The sequence below is a fragment of the Dromaius novaehollandiae genome, chromosome 1, assembly GCF_036370855.1.
Source record: "Dromaius novaehollandiae isolate bDroNov1 chromosome 1, bDroNov1.hap1, whole genome shotgun sequence".
Lineage (NCBI taxonomy): Eukaryota > Metazoa > Chordata > Aves > Casuariiformes > Dromaiidae > Dromaius > Dromaius novaehollandiae.
The window spans coordinates 187,965,820-187,982,149 of record NC_088098.1 but is presented as its reverse complement, the minus strand read 5'-3'; the positions used below and the strand labels follow the sequence as shown (position 1 = coordinate 187,982,149).

At 41.7% G+C, this 16,330-nt stretch overlaps 1 long non-coding RNA gene across 1 annotated transcript; it reads right to left on the bottom strand.

Annotated features, from left to right (window-relative positions):
* Positions 1-440: 440 nt before the first annotated feature.
* LOC135330328 (uncharacterized) lies at positions 441-6,428 on the bottom strand. The gene is made up of 3 exons (XR_010392290.1): positions 6,229-6,428; positions 4,000-4,819; positions 441-708 (listed from the first exon to the last, which is right to left on the bottom strand). It is a non-coding gene; the product is annotated as an uncharacterized LOC135330328 (long non-coding RNA).
* Between the last annotated feature and the right edge of the window lie 9,902 nt (positions 6,429-16,330).

Here is a 16,330-nt window from a genome sequence, read left to right as displayed (position 1 = left end):
TCTCTGAATGTGAATTAATTGGAAGAACTGTCACTAGGCTTTGAAATCAAAGCAGTCAGATCCTGTTGTGGCTTACTGATAAAGGACAACTGAAGGAGGAGAGAGAAAAGGTCAAGACAGAGAAAAGGGCAATCATTCTTACGCTTCAGGAAAGCATGGAGGGGCAGGGCATAGGGTTACCATGGCTTGGAGAAACTGAAGCAGCAAGGGATCTAATCAGCCAAGCTCATTAAGGGAGGAAAACAGGTGGCAGAATGTGTGCCTGCTGGCAGGAGTCACTTCAGAGAGACGAGTCTACAGAGCCTGGAAAATGTCATGGTGCTGCTGGTGCCACCAGCTCCCTGCCTGCCTGCACTTGTGGGGGCCAGTCCAGAGGGGGATTCCCAGGCTGGAAGCATCTGCTAAAGCCCTGGTCTTGGTTTGTTTAGACTCACCGGCTTATTCCTGTTGAAGGAAGGCAGTAGGATGTGCAGCATGGTGCAAAAATCTGGGGCACTCCTCCAGGGAGTCACAGGGAAAGCCAGCCCAGTGAAGACCAGCTGAGGATGCAGGGACTGAATTCAGAGGATGCTTCCTGAGCTGCTGAGCAGTGGGCATGAGGCGAAACGGTGGTCAGCAATGCTGTGCTGTGCTGTGTCCTGTTCGGTTAGATCCAGAATAGCCATGCAGGCCTGGAGTCTATGGAAGGAGATCCATACCTGCAGAAGACTCGAAAAGAAGAAACAAAGATTAATCTGCAAAGGTTTCTTTCTGGTCTCAGTTATCACTCTGGGAGGTAGAAAGAAGACTTCCAGAGCTCAATGTGGGATCCTGTTTGATAAATAATTTTCCAGCAGGGTACAGCTGGAAAGATGGATGAAAAGACTCTGGAAAAAGGGCAGAAGCTCGCCACTTAGCCATGGAAACAACTTTAAATTAGGTTTGGAGATGGGTAGAGACAAAAGCTGTAATAGAAGCTTTAAAAAAAAGTTAGCCCTCTGATCTGCTGAAATCTGAAATTGGTGAAGTTCCAAACATTGGGTGCATTTGGCTAAAAACAAGAGGAATGAACAGGATGAATGTATGTTTTAGTCCCATTCATGAGCTTGACTGGTGGACAGGACCTTGGTTGTGCCAGCAGGGCTATGTACAGCCCTAAAGGCTTGGCAGCATAAATCCTAGGCCTGGAGTGCTGGCGTGGAAGGGTATTGCTTGTTCAGGAAGGACTCACAGCAGAAGCTGAGAGAGAAGTTGTTGCATTGAACATCATGAGTGAATTTTCTCATGAGAGAAAAGCAAGCTTGTTGAGGGGTTCTTGGGGAAGAGAAGAGAGTAAAAGTACCAGTCACAGTGTGATGGAGAGACTTGTACTCTAATCAGAAAGCAGCAAGGTGACACTTTTCAGGAACTGATGGACATATCCAAACAACAGGGCCTGAGAATAAGAGGGACTAACTACCAGGTAATGCATGATGCTTTCCCCCTTTTTAAGCCTTTGCCTAGATCATTCTTGCCATCTTATTTAGGTTCAGCAGCTTGCAGTCCTTCAGGTGTGGTCAGAGGCAGGAAGGTTCCCCCACATGCACATCTGTAACTTTTCTGTGTCCTTTGAACATCTAGCCTCCAAATAGACTTTGGAAACCGCATATGACGACTGTGCAGCCCACCCAGAGACAGGAAATGCCTTCCTTTATTTTCGGAGGATGAGGAGGTGCACCCCTTCCTCTGCAAGGACCAAGCTAGCACAAGCTCACCTTCAGTGACTTTGAAGCATAGGTGAAATCTGACTTTTACATTCACTCCCATCTCCCTCACAAAATCAGCAGAAATTAATGAAAATATTCAAGTCTATTGGTGAAAAGTAAGCAGTTTGGCAGAACGAATTCCCCTCCCCTCCTCACCCCTGCCCCTCAATGTCCTCCTCCACTGATACAACATACTCATATTCATATTCATTGCTATCTGCCTACACTAGGGAGGGTGGTACCAAGGGTATAGATGTATGTAGGCCTGGGGCAGCAAATTGTGGCATGACAGTGAGTGTGAGTCAGTATGGGTCAGAGAGGTGGGGGAAAAGTACCTGAAGGATAGAATGTCCTGGGAAAACTAAAAAAGAGATTGAAGGGTTGAACATAAAACAAATTTAAAATTCAGCACAGAGAGGACTGGGAGGAGGGAAAGCAAACAAGGGAGCTTGAGAGGGGGGAAATAGCTTGGAGAAGAGTGGGTGGAAATGAGAGAGAACACAACACAGGACACTGAGAAGGGAGGCGACAGAGAGAAAGAAAAATACTGCTGTTTAGAAAACAGGTTTGAAAGAAATGGAGAGGAGGAGGAGGAACATGAAACCTGGATACGAAGGCAATGAAATAAAAAGAAAGCTAAGGAAGAAACAAACACATGCAGCTTTTCACATATCCTCTAGCTTCTAACTGTGTAATATTCTGTAGTCCCCCAGAAGAGACCATATAAAACTCAGAGTGCACAGAAAAGTACATGTGTGAGCATGGTGCATTACTCTATTTTTACTTCTCATTCCCAGTTTTGCCATCTGTGGTATCATGTTGGGTCCTTATGTCATGCTCATAGATAACAGAGTTATAAACCTAGTCAGAAGACTTTGTATCGCATATTTTGCCAATATAACTTCCCCCTTATAAGTGCTGTTTCACTCCAAGGTTCATAAAAGAAATCTGGATGATTAATGCTGTAGATGTCAATGGTGAGGAGAGGTGAGATGAATCCCATCAACATTACACAATTCAATAAAAGAAGTCTTATGGTATAGGAAATTGAGAAAGCGATAGACTGGCATAGTAGACCAGTGAGGTCTTTCCTTTTGCTCTGTACGAGTCAGTGTCACGGTATGAAAAGTCTGAGAGAATGTGTGTCCATGGAAATTGTATGGGTTCACTTCAGAGTTGGTATCACAAGGGCCAGGAGAGTCCGAAGCATTTTCAAGTGAGCAGAGAAAAATCTCTGTGCTACATAGGAGGGTGATGGAGAGAACAGGTGGATCTCAAAGGCCCTAAAGGAGTTTGTAACAGCTACATTTCATTAATCCAAGAAAAATAATGGAATAACAGAGAAAATATGCAGAAACAAGGGCTCCTCTACAGTACTTTGCCTGAGAGAGAAAATTGCCAAGAGGCTGACTTGTCAAGGGAATCTTTGGTTAAAACTAATGTGTGTGTGGGTTATGTTTGGAAAGGAAGGGGAATGCAGAAGAAGTTTGGGGGGAGTGGGAATGCATGTTTTCCACTCATAATTCTTGCTGACAGCACTGTAGAGTGGGTTTGATGAACAAGCCTGTCCAGACTTGGGAAAGGACTTCAGTTACCAACTTAGGTGTGGATACTGAGCTGGTAGGGAGCAGAGACATTTATATTGGAGGATGACTAAACCCCTACTTCCCTCAAGAACACAATAAATGAATGCTACTCCTTTTTTCACTGAGCTGTTCCCTTCATTTCATACCTTTTATGAATGTCTCATTAAGTGGCTTATCCTGAGATGGCACAAGAGGCACTTTGTGAGGTGTTTGGCAGTGTCTGCTAGGTTAGAAAACATATTATAATTTGAACTATGACAAGAAGTGACAAGAAAATGGGCAAGATTTCATTTACATTATTTTTAAAGGCATGAAACATTCTTTATGAAATTGGTAAGAAAAACAACAACAGAAGAGCACGATCAGTCTGACTTGAAGTTCTGTGCCGTATTTTATAAATCAAAACACACCATTAATCCATGTTATAAACTACAGGAGCTGATGACAAGCCCCATGGAGGAATCAATTGAGATAGTGTTTTTAATAAGGACTAGAGAATAAAATAATGTCTCTTCAGTGAAAAAGAAGGTGGGAGGGTAGAAGAATGTGTCACAAAAAGCAATAGAAAAGCAAAAGTAGAAGACAGTGTACTGGACTCATGGAGTGGATGCTGCTAAAAGCATTGGACCTTAATTTATATTACTGGGTAATGGATGGTTGGGTCTGAAATGTCTTTCATATTTCTTTACCTCATCCAAAGCCTCCCCAGAGCTGAATGAATCAGAACATCAGTGGATATGTTACAAGGCCATTTGTCTGCTTATGGGTGGGTGTAGACAAGCAGAGGGTCTCACTGAGACCCTGGTCTTTCCTGTGGGATCCCATGGCACATTGTCTTCTTGCCCTGCAGGTTCCCATGGCACATCACAGTCAGACAGAGGATGCAAATGAGAAATTTGCACCTCTCATTCTTGTCACAGCCACTGTTTACGGGTTGCAGATGTTCTGCTCAGGACACTAACTGATCACCATTGTGGGAACTAGCTACACCAGAACAGTGTAGATATTCCTGATTTTCTTGTTTATTTCCTGAGAGGGCAACTGTAGTTGGAAGTATCTGGGGAGAGGATGCTGGCTTCAGAGGGTCTGCTGATCTGGGCCTCCTCCTCCTCTGCTCCTCAAAAGGTGATGAGAAGGAGAAACATGAGAAATGATGGCTCTGTTGTTTGGCTGTGACTCACGGTGACACTGCTGACATTCCTCTCTGTGGCCTCCTCAGTAACATCTGCTCTAGAGGCAAAGAATTGCTGATTGCCAGGCAAAGTTCATGGTGTCCCTTATAAGCCCTTCTTTAAGATTTTTGTGAGATTTATGCAATTATGCAGGTCTTCAGCTCAGAAGTGCAGCTTCCTCCATCAGCCCCTGAAGCTACAGGCCATGCAGGACTCTTTCGCTCCCAATGTGTTGTTGGAGATAATTCTTCTCCATCACAGGCTCCCAGTGACGGTCCTTTGAATTCAAATCTGACTTGGTCTCTAATAGAATCATGATATTGGAACAATGTTTCAGCTACAGAAGACAGGAAAGATGTTACAGTCAAACTCATCAGTTTTATCTACAAAATAATAGTGTTAACACTTGGGGCAGACTTTTAATTAAAGTCAACGTTGTGGCCATTCATATTTCGATGGAAAACCCTAGATGTTTGTGAGGTGTTAGTGTAATTGGAATTCTAGACCTTTAAGAATTTTTTACATGTTTTGTTTTACATAAAAGGAACTTTGGGGGTATAAATGTGTGGAAAAATATTAGTTTTTAGTAAGTTTCGAATGTAAATACTGCCTTGCATTCTTTAGTTATGAGAAACAGGCACAACTATTTTGACATTCTATGAAAATGAATACAAAATTAACCAAGTTTGCAAGTATTAGTGGTCACTTGCAGTTTCTCAGTGAAAGTTTTTATTTGTTTGTTTGTTTGTTTCCATTTTTCAGCTACTGCATATCTGTAATGTTAATGTATATGTTTATGTAGCAGATACAAATAAAGAAACATAAAGGAAAATCAATTGATTTTCAAATATAGAGGGTACTTCATGACAGGAAAAGCTGAGCACAAGAGTAGCCTCAGAAAAGGTAACAAGACAAATACAGAGTTTTCCTCTATATTAATGCCAGCCAGACACAAAAGGGATTCAATATCTATTGAAGATATTGATTTCAGCAGATATTGGTTCAGACCTAGAGACCCTTGGTTTGACTCTAAAGAAATTTAGCATGAGAGCTCCCTAGAAAATTTTGCTATCTCAAGAGAAGCCAAGTATCTCTATGGTGATTTTCTGGTTGGCTGGCTATATTATACATCATGTTTTTAAAGACTTGTCTTTCTGTCTAACAAAGATGCACAGCTCTTCATGTCTTTGTCTAATGAATGTGCACAGCTGTCCTGAGCACAGCTGGTTTCCCATTCCACATGCACATTCAAGATATCAAAGAAGCTCCCTTTCTGCCTTAGGACAAAAATAAACATCTTTCACAAGCTCTTCTGAAAAGGCAGAGAGAGAAGGGGTCCTGTTAAATAGATAGCATCCCAGTCGTTACAGCATCTCCCCAGACTGTGAATAAAGCTAACTGAAGTTTACTGCTTGCTTCAGTAGGGACTGAAGTCGTGCTCCTCCACTTTGCAAGTGTGTGCTGACTCAGTGGTTTGTTGGCTTTCCTCAGGAAGAAGCAAATTTCCATTCCGTCCCCTAGTAACTGTTTGTTTTGTAAAAAACAAAACAAAACAAAACACCCCCCACAAAAAAATCCCAACATTTGCCAAGAGAAAAGGATTACTCAGCCAGCTCTATAGTCTAGCAGGCAGGGGACTTGCCCCGCTTGTGAAAAAGAGAGATTTACATTTCTCCATCAGTTGCTATTTACTCACTTTTACAAAACATTAAAAGACTTCCAGCAGGAGGGATGAGAGAAACTCACCTCAAAATAGCAGGTGGCTCAGGAATTAGGGCTTCCCCTCTTACGGCTCACAGTCTCGTGCTCTGGTCTTTGCTCTGAAAAAGGCAGAGCAAGGTCTGACAGCTGTTTTGTCGTATCTCGAATAAATGCCCGAACTACTGGCATTCCACCTGGGACAGAAGCAGGTTTTTCTTCTTCAGAACAATGGATTGGAAAAGATGATGTCCTGCCAAGAGTTAAGGTTTTGGTGAAATGGTATCTTTGAGTCCCTGTGCCCCTCAGCTCCCTTTCTCCCCAGGCAAACCCCTGAATAACCTGAGGCAAAGGCACAGACTAAACTTAGCAAAACAACAGCACAGTAAAACTGAAGTACTTTGTTTTCTTTGCAAGTGTGTTGTTACTTTTTTTTTTTTCTTAATATTGGGACAACAATCACGCATAGTTCCAGTCCAAAACAGCGTTTTTAGTGCAAAGGCTAGGTCTTACACCATTGCCTATATTCAAGATACAATTGAAAATTTGGGGATTTGGCTTCAGAAACAGGAAAGTCTTGAAAAATCAGAATTTAAAATCATAGAGGCATTAAATACTGTTATTATAACATGGGCCTTCCCTGAGTTTTTCACCAGTTGTTATTCTTCATATCTGACTCACTGGGACCTTATTGCTCTCTTGAGACAAATATCTTGGATTTTGGCAGTTGAAACATCCATGCCCCAAAACAGCATGCAGCGTTCTTTCCTCCAGGCTCCCCAGGATTGCTACGAGACAGATATTTTTATGCCATCCACAGACTTGCCAGCTCATTCTCCACTTTCTCAGTCTGTTTCTTGATATTTCCAGAAGCCCCTGACACCAGCTGGATCATCTTAGAGAGGTCTGGATTACCCAAATCCTCCAGCCTCTGTTCGGTAGTCAGTCACTTCCCTAACCTAAGTGTCGATAGGGTTTCTCTGTCACAGGACACCTTCAAGTTGTTTCTGCCAGGCAGAGGAAAGCTGTGACCATCCCTCCTTTGTATAGGATTGTGCTTTATCTAGAAAGTGGATATCACAGCTACTCATTACATTTGCTTGAGAAGCTCATTTTGACGGCTTGAGCCAGCTGGTTTGAAGCACTAATTGTGCAGAACTAATGAATTCACGGGACAGCACCACACAACACATGGATTAGATTTTGTCTAGCAAAACTTCCTGAGTTTTGCCACAGTCACTGTTGTCAGAGCGATAACTCTGGGTAGTGGGACACTTACCAGCCCTGACTGAGGCAGTCTGTCCTCTAATAGGTGGTTTGTATTAGACAAAAACACAACGATGCAAAGCTAAGCAACAAAAAGTGGTCCCTCAACCTCATCAGCTGGCCAAGAGCGCTGGGAGGCTCCAGCACCGGGAAGCCTTGCACTCCACACCATGTGTGCCCTCGGCTGCTCCACGTGGCAGGTGTTCACAGGCTCTTCGTTCACCATCTGCAAGTTTTCCAGTTCTCTGAGGCTGGTAATGCCTCCGCTTACGTTGGCGGTTGCATTTCCTTCCCATACTGTTTCATTCCTGTCTATTTTTCCGCACACACTTTCCACAGCTGCTCTCATCTCCTGCTTTGCCCAGGGAATCTAAAACCACGCAGTGGGAGTGACTCTTCTCCTTATTTTGGGAGGTCGGTCATAGGTTGCCAACATTTGCCAGCTACTTGGCAGCTATGGGCTGTTTGGCCTCATACACAGACTGGATTGCCATTGGAAATGGGATCAGCTGTGCAAAGATACAGAGCAATAGTCTATCGGTGTGTGGCTTGAGAGCTTCAGAGCGAGTTTTCCCTGCAAAGAATGATGGAGCAAGTGAAAAGCAGATGGGAAAGTTCTCTATTTTTCGGGAAAATGGGGTCCCACACAGTTTGTGCTATGCAAGGATGGGGAGCTTGATGGAGCTGCCAGCTGTGAATATGGACCCGGAAGACATCATTCATGAAAGTAAGGACTGGATCCAATTGGAAGAACTGAAAAAAGCACCATCCTTTTCATCTTGTTTTGGGTTTCAGAACTTTTACCAGAGAAGATGATTCACAGTCTCTATTTTCAGGATAACACATAGGGGAATGAATAATGTTTCTTAGGCTGCACTGAAAGAGAGCGCTTTTGGAAAAGCTGCAAGTGCGGAACAGTATTTTTGTGTAACTACCTCTCTATTCAGTTTAACAAAAAGTACGCAGTGCAAATCCATATTGCGTGACCATCAGTGGGCAGCACACATAAGAAAAAAAGAGAATTATAACCGTATAGTCTGTGAGAGTGTTTCTGCCAATGAGCTCAGCTGCCCTCAACAACTGCAGTAGCTGAAGGTTCTTGAGTTTGCAAGGGTCAGTCAGCACCTGGCAGAAAACATTCCAGATGCTTTAATTTGGAAAGGTCCAGTAATGGTATTTTGTAATTTGGTATTTTTGTAATGGTATTTGATGTTCTTCTGTTGATTCAAAGACTAGGATAATAAATCTCCAAGGTGAAGTGCTCTCTGTTCTTTTAAGTCCCATGTTACCCCTATTCCCAGCCGCATGGTGCAGCACACCCTGAAGGGCAGTGTTACATATAAAGCTCTTTGTTTATTTTGTGTGAAGGTTCCTAGGCTACCTGTGAAATCTTTTCCAAAGGGCTTTAATTCAAATAACACTTATTTCTGCTCCCTTCCTAATGTGAAAATGACCCATTTCCCCTTTATCTTCTCTTTTCTTGTGCCTGTAATGATGCCTTAACCAGAGGAAATTTCTCTTTACTCCATAGCCCCATGAAAGCAGTCGAGGTACCTACGTACACTGTGTTGAACCCCTGCCATGAAGTGGGAGGCAAAACGGTTCAAGGAACTGATCCCAGAAAGAAATAAAATACCATAGAAAAACTATTTCTAAAATAGGTTTACAACATGAGTTGCTGAAAACAGCAGGCAAAAAGAAAGGGGGGGGGGCAAATATTGCATCAAAGAATGCACATGCTGTGTAATTTAACAGAAAGGAAACAGTCTTAATACTGAAATTCATATATTTTGTAAGATCTTAAAACACAGGCCAGCCTATCAAGGATAAATGTTGCCCAAGCATTAGATGTTAAGTGCAAAGCAGCAAGATTTCATTGTATCAGCAAATAAGGATTTCAGCCTGAACTTGAGTTCAGTGCCAAAAGAACATTGTTCAAGGGCGAGTTCCTTCCTTATCCAATCACAGATGTAACTGTGTACTGGTGTAAACTGCAGTAACGTGTTTGTGTAACTGTGAAAGAATTCGAGATTTTTGTGAAAGGCAGGCAGCAATTTGTGATGGTAATCCAGATGCAGTGTGGCTTGCCACTGAACACTGTACACAGATGTAACTGGTGTACTAACTATATTATAAAATTTCATTACAAATACAGAAAGTAGAAATAGATAATTAGACTAGATCTAACATTTAGTCTCTGTTTTACAGCAAGTGGTTGCCCAAGCCAGTCTAATTTCCGTAGTGATGATATTCAGCGGTGATTCCTAGCTGTGAAGGTGGAAAGCTCTTCTCTTCTACAGCCCCTTGCCTATGGCCCATGGCATCTCTCTTTGGCATAACTAGAGCTAAAAGCTTTAACTTGTAAAACCGTAACTTAAATTTTACGAATCATTAAGAGTCTGCAAAGGTTTACTAACATTACCATATCACCTCTGGCATTGTCTAAATGTGTTTTTTGTTCTTTAGGTCAGGAGCTGTCTTTTTATTTTGTGTTTGCACAGCCTTTAACCCAGGAACCGCTCATGGTTTACAGTTGCCAGCACAACTAAAGATCTGTTCTCCGATCAGAGAAGGGTGGATTTCAGAGTCAATACACCCACCTGCATGCAAGTCCAGTGCCCAAGTTGGGACCACAGTTTATTCAGGTTCCCTCATAGTCAAAGGAGAAGAAGAGGCATCACCAGAGAGTAGTTTTGCTCTTAGATGAACTGAATCACAATCCAGAGGACCTGACGCTCTCCTTTACTATGAAGGACTGAGACGCTTCCTGGCTTTGGCACCTCAGCCTAGTGGCAGGGAATGAGTCTGATCCTGCATTTCCCACAGCGAAACCCCACGTGTCAGGCCTTCTGCTGCACTGGGAGTTTTTTCTCACATGGTGATGGTTCATTCCAGGAAATAGGAAAGAAGTTCAGTCATGGATTGGATCATATTTCAAAGCATTTTAACACAATGCTCACATTTGTACAGGCTCTTGATGTGAAAGCTGAATGCATGAAGTATTTATCATAAAAACTAAGGAATCATCCTAGGAGCAGATGAGTCCAAAAGCAGAAGAGGGTTGAGCAAGATCAGTTGGTCATGCGTCAGCTGTGGGTTAGAGCCTCCAGACAGACCACCAATACACCCCAATTTGCTAAACTGCAGTAACGTGTTTGTGTAACTGTGAAAGAATTTGAGATTTTTGTGAAAGGCAGGCAGCAGTGTGTGATGGTAATCCAGATGCAGTGTGGCTTGCCAGTGAACAAAAAACATCCTCCCTTTCTAACGTCAGGGCAGGACAAGTGTATGGAGTAGGAATTATTTCCCAGAGTAATTAGCTTAAATTTATCCACAGAAATCATAGGCATGTTAGTGAAACGATCCACTTTGCCTGTGTTTAGGCTAACATTAATATTGCGAAGAACACCTTTAGCACACCAAGGAACTCAAAACACAGCCCTGAACTTGTGAGCTCCAGACATACTGGTGTGCCAACACCTGCGGTCTCCATGTGCCTGGTGCTCATAAGGGCCTTGGAAAATCATGCTTTCTTGGAGGAGAAAACTCGCCATTATATACAGCCACTTATAATGACCAAAAGTTTAAACAATAAGGAGAACAAACGATCCACCCAAATGCAATGTTCTTTTCTGGAATGGCTGTTACCCTCACAAATGCGCTTAGCCGTAACAGGAGAATTATCTTGCAAATGTCTAGTAAGATTGAATGTATTTAAATTTATGCTGTATTTAATTTATCTCTATACAGAACTGTTGTTGTGAGTCATTCAAAAGGTATTTGTACCTTTTGTATACAAATATGGTTCTTGTATAATTAAAAGAACCAACAATGCAAAACTCACAAGTCCCAATTCCCCTGCAGCTTGAAGCCAAGTCCATGTCTTATGGAGAGTACTTCCATGCTAGTAAACCATGACATCACCCTCAGAGAGCTGCAAATTAGCAAATTTCTCCCAAACGTTTCCTCTGCAGAAGTTCAAACAGTGAGCCAATCAGTTATATTGCAGCTGGCATCATTAGCAGTTGCTAATGCCATTACCAGTGGGTACAGTTTTACAGCAAACTTTCCCTTTTGATCCTGAAGGGTATTAGCTTAATTTGCACTGGTATATATTTCTCAGAAACAATCAAATGCTAATTAGACAGTGGTATCATTGATAAGGAATTTAAAGGAGCTGGTCTTGCTCTGCTGGTCCATTTACCCATCCATGCAGCCTGAAAGGTATTCTTGTAGGAGACAAGGGAATTCTGGTTGTGTGGTGCAGAATGCTGACTCCAAGGCAACAACACAGATTTGTTTCAGCATTTTCTATTAAAAATTTCATTTATGTTTCATTTCTACCATTTTCCAAGAAAATTCACTAGGAAGATTTCTTTCCATATCAGGCATAATTTTCTTTCCAGACTTTTATTAGACAGTCCTCCTCACTTTGCTATGCAGATAGAAAATGTTTTTTTCAAAGCAAAAATCTGTCTGCTTCTGGAAAGGACGACTGCAGAGTCCAGTAGCAGAGCTTCAGATGATGATGCCTGTGAACCAAGGTGTAAGGCCAGTGTCACCACGTCTTTGAATCAGGAGAGGAAAGGTTGGATAGCCCAGTTCACTTTTTCTCTGTCAATGCCTTACTTTGGTTCCAGGCCACTAGACTGATCTATTTGTCAATAAAAAAACATTAAAATTGGATTATGCAAAGCACTGTGGCTTATGTGGCTCACAAAGTGCTTGCTGATTAATGCCATCTTACCAGTGAGGAAACGTGTGTCTCTTCATACAGGCTCTGAGGTGCAGCCTGAGAAGTGCTGCAGCTCTACCCAGCCATGCACTAAAAGCTACAGCTTCAGAGCAAAATAGGTGTAAATCTTAGAACAGCCACGATCTCTCCTTATGAATAAATGATGCTGTTTTATATAGGAAAAAATGGGGAAAGGTAGACTGTATTAAAATAATGCACTAAAATAACACATACACAAGTTCATGTGTTCGTGTAGAGAGATGTTTCTCATTGCAGCTGAAGCAGCTTTAGAAAGTGAAGTTTGCTTTTGTCCATTATCTGTCTGTCAAAGTCAAGTGAGCTGTATTTTCCCTGGGTGTTTTATTAAAAGGTTTGATGGTACACAGAGAAGATCCTCTCAATGTAGCTGATTCTTTGCAAGATATCCCTGCGGAAACTCTTACCTCTATTGACTGCAAAACCTTATCAGGACTGAAAAAGTTCCCAGAAAACCCACAATTCAATTTCAGCTACATCTATATTATCCTACTGATTTTTACTGTCCTTCAGAGGATGACTTTAAAAGGTATAAAAGTTGCCTTACTGGCATTTAGTCCCAGGAAGAAAAACTATATTGTGAGGCTGTCACCTGCTCTGAAAGAATCTTTTTTGCCTTTCTTTCAAACTCTATTTATCCGCAGATATGCCCTTAATACAAAATTTTTGTGTCTGGCTCACTGAAAAATGTTATGAGGCTTAAACTGTTATTTGTTTTTGTACCACTGATAGCCTTTTAGGAAACTAGAGTGCGGTTGCACAGTATTTGTCAACCCTGGTCCACAGAAATGCAAGCAGAGTTATCATTCTTAGATTTTATTTAGCACCAATAATTGTGTCAGTCCTTTGAGTCTGTCAAAATAAACACACTCCACGCTTTACCCTATATTTCAAGACACCTATTCTCAATTTCTGTCTCTTCTCATATTGCCCTTTAATTTCTTCTTTTACCTGCATAACAGAAAACAACAGTCCTGCACCATCCTCTGCCATTCCTTCATCGATTAGGAAAAACCCTTGGTAAAAAAAAGCCCCAAACCAAATCACAATTAGTTATGTAATAGCAATAAAACAAGGCTAAGTGCTGATCTTCTGTATTTTCTGCTAGTTTTTGCCTTTTTCCTGTGTGCTTTTTCTACTATAAAAACTTGGAAAGCAGAACAATGTCTTCTGATGTGTTCATACCACACATAATACAATGAGATATTGATTCTCAACAGTAGTTCTGGACACTAGCATAACATCTGGACACTAATTATTGAAGGTCATCCCTGACCATCATTGATAATAATGGTTCTCGTGTCCAGCCAAAAATTGTTAATGTTCCGGGGCCTTCACATGTTTCTGGAGTTGCGTTACAAGCCCTTCATGTTGGCATATTCCAGCCTCTTTCCTCTCCATACTCTTTTGCCCGTATTCGTTGTTGGAAATCATTAATAAACTTTACTAATAATTTCCCATGCTTAGTGTACTGGCAGGATTGACCCAGTTATCTATCAATGATTATTAAGAATTCCAGGTAGTACAACCGTCTTGGAATAACCAAATCACATGGTGTAGAGCCTCCCATGAACGTTTCAGGCTATTGGACAAAAGTTAGGTTGTTGAACACAAACTTACGTTTTTTTATGATGTCCCTGCTGTAACTCTGCCCCAATTGTACCCTCTACAGTACCACAGGCTCCAGAAGCATGTGCCAACCCACGTCAAAGAGCCATTGCTGAGGAACTTCATTGCTACGAAGCTTTAGCTTAGAGCCTCTTTCATGCACCCCTAAAGGTAAAGGACAAGGCCAGTGTCTGTTAATGAACTGGTTATCTGCCTTGGTAAGACTAACTCACGCTGACTAGCATTTATTTGCTCATGCCCATAGTCTTTAAGGGCTCAAAGCTAACCCACTGCTGAACAAGGTTTGCTTTGTAGGATTAGCCTCTTCTGTCTAAGGGCCTCTTTTTGTTTAGGGCATCAGGGAAATAGTCCTCTCTTCCTTTTCTAAAGAGTCAAGAACTTCCATCCTGTTCTTCTAGCAATGCTAGTATGAAACAGCTCCTCCAGCTACGCAGACATGTCCTTCTGCTGCTGTCAAACCTTATATTTGAAATCTAACCAGACATAGAGTGATGTGATCACAGTCATGCTGACTTGTGTAATTTTGAGCCCCTTGATATTTGGTGTTTTTATTCGGACTTAGTTCCTGGCGTAAGCTGATTATATAAGGATCTTGAGTTGTTCTGGCCTTCTTTTCTCAAAAAGAAAAAAAATTCTAGGCTTTACAGTTGAGGACAGAGGCTTGAAAATATGGCTTCTAAAAATATGAAAAAGAATCCAAATTATTTTAGAGAGTTTTTTTGATAAGTTCTGCAATTTTGGGGTGCAATTTATGCTTTCCAAATAATCAATATTGTGATAACCATATTGATGAAACTTTCCAGAATTCATAAGTTAGAGGCAAAATAGGATCTTGATGACAATGCAGAGACTGCTTTAGTCCTCATGAGGTAGTTAATGTCCTGTCAATCTGCATATTCATCTAAAACCTCAAGATAAATGCCATGGTATCTAACTTGAACTGTGGACACAGCGTATGTCAAATCATTACGAACCCATTCACTTTAGCCGCTGCATATGAGCAAGTAGGCTCACTTCTTAAAGCATGATCTTTCCATATGACAGGGGAGGTTGTGTTCTCAGATGCCATAATCTTAATATTTTCTGTAGTGAATGTCTAGCACTAAAAGAAGAGGAAAGTCTTCTGTGTAGATTTTTATCCTTCAGTAAACCATCTGAAAGTATTCTAGGAAATGAAGGAGAGTGAAGAAGTTGCCTGATGAAAAGAGGCTCTGAAATACTGAATTGAAGAAGGCCCTGATTTTCTATTAAATTAATAATACGCTACAAACCCAGAAAAGAAGCTTAAAGGTAAGTCCAAACTAGCTTTTTAGTTTTGCATCTTGTTCCCTAGCTTGTTTGGATAAAAAGTCCTGCAAACCTTGATTTTTGAGCTAGTATTTTGCAAGACCTCATCTCGACCTTGTAGGCCAGGTTTGTTGAGTAGCCATTTACACAATTCTGCTGGAAAAAAATTGCAGTGGCTGTCAATAAAATGTATTAATTAGCTCTTCAGTACTCCACAGAATTGGCAGTATAACAACAATGCTGTGAGCAAATATTGACGTTCTCATGTAGCCCATTGGCTCCCATTCGCAAATAGCAAAACACAGAGGAGTCAGTTTCCAGAATTTGCAGGGAAGGAAGAGAGGAATTTTATTCATCAGCAAAGCAGAAGTGTTTTTCATAAAATACATATGTATTCTAATACATAGTGCAGAACCTCCAGGGCAACAACAAAAATGCAAAATGCTTGCAATGACCGAAAACATGTCAGCAAAACATCTTCTGAACCCAGAAGTCCTGATGATCAAATTTTTGTGGCAAGGAGAAATGTAAATATATATACAAAGAAGAATAGGTGGGTGAAGGCTACAGGACATTACTTTCTGCCTGTTCTCACACATCTCACTGTATCTACACCCAGCACAGGGAAATCACTACAGTTGTGAAAGGGTGGTTGGAGAGGAAAGGTGTTAAGAACACCCATTTTCTGCAGTATCAGATCTGTAACAACCACTCACAAATTACCTGGCATCTTCACATGTTATTTTCACGCTCTCCTTCGCAACATTAAGTTCCACTCTGGTTTCTCTTTCCCTTGGTGATGTAGCAAATGTTCAACCACGAGACAGTTGCCAATCAAAGCACATCCCTTCAGCCTATTTCGGTGTTGAAGGAGAAGAAGCTGCCAAGGTCTGGACCTGCCACACAGATGTCCTGAAATCTGGGCCAGGATTCCTGGTGTATTCTCACGCATTGTGAGATTTTAGAAGCCAGAGCTGTCCTTCTGATCCGCTGCTATTTAATCCTCCTCCCCACGTGGAACAGAAACTGGAGTATGAGTCCCTCAGAGCTGGCCATCCTCCACTCATCTGAGCTGAAGCAGCAAAGAGAAATAGAGTGAGCATTTCCAGCTACGAAGAAATGTAGCAGACAAGTTGACAAGTTTTCACTTGTAAAAAAGAGCACCAGCAGATCAGACCCTGGAATTAGGAAGGATAC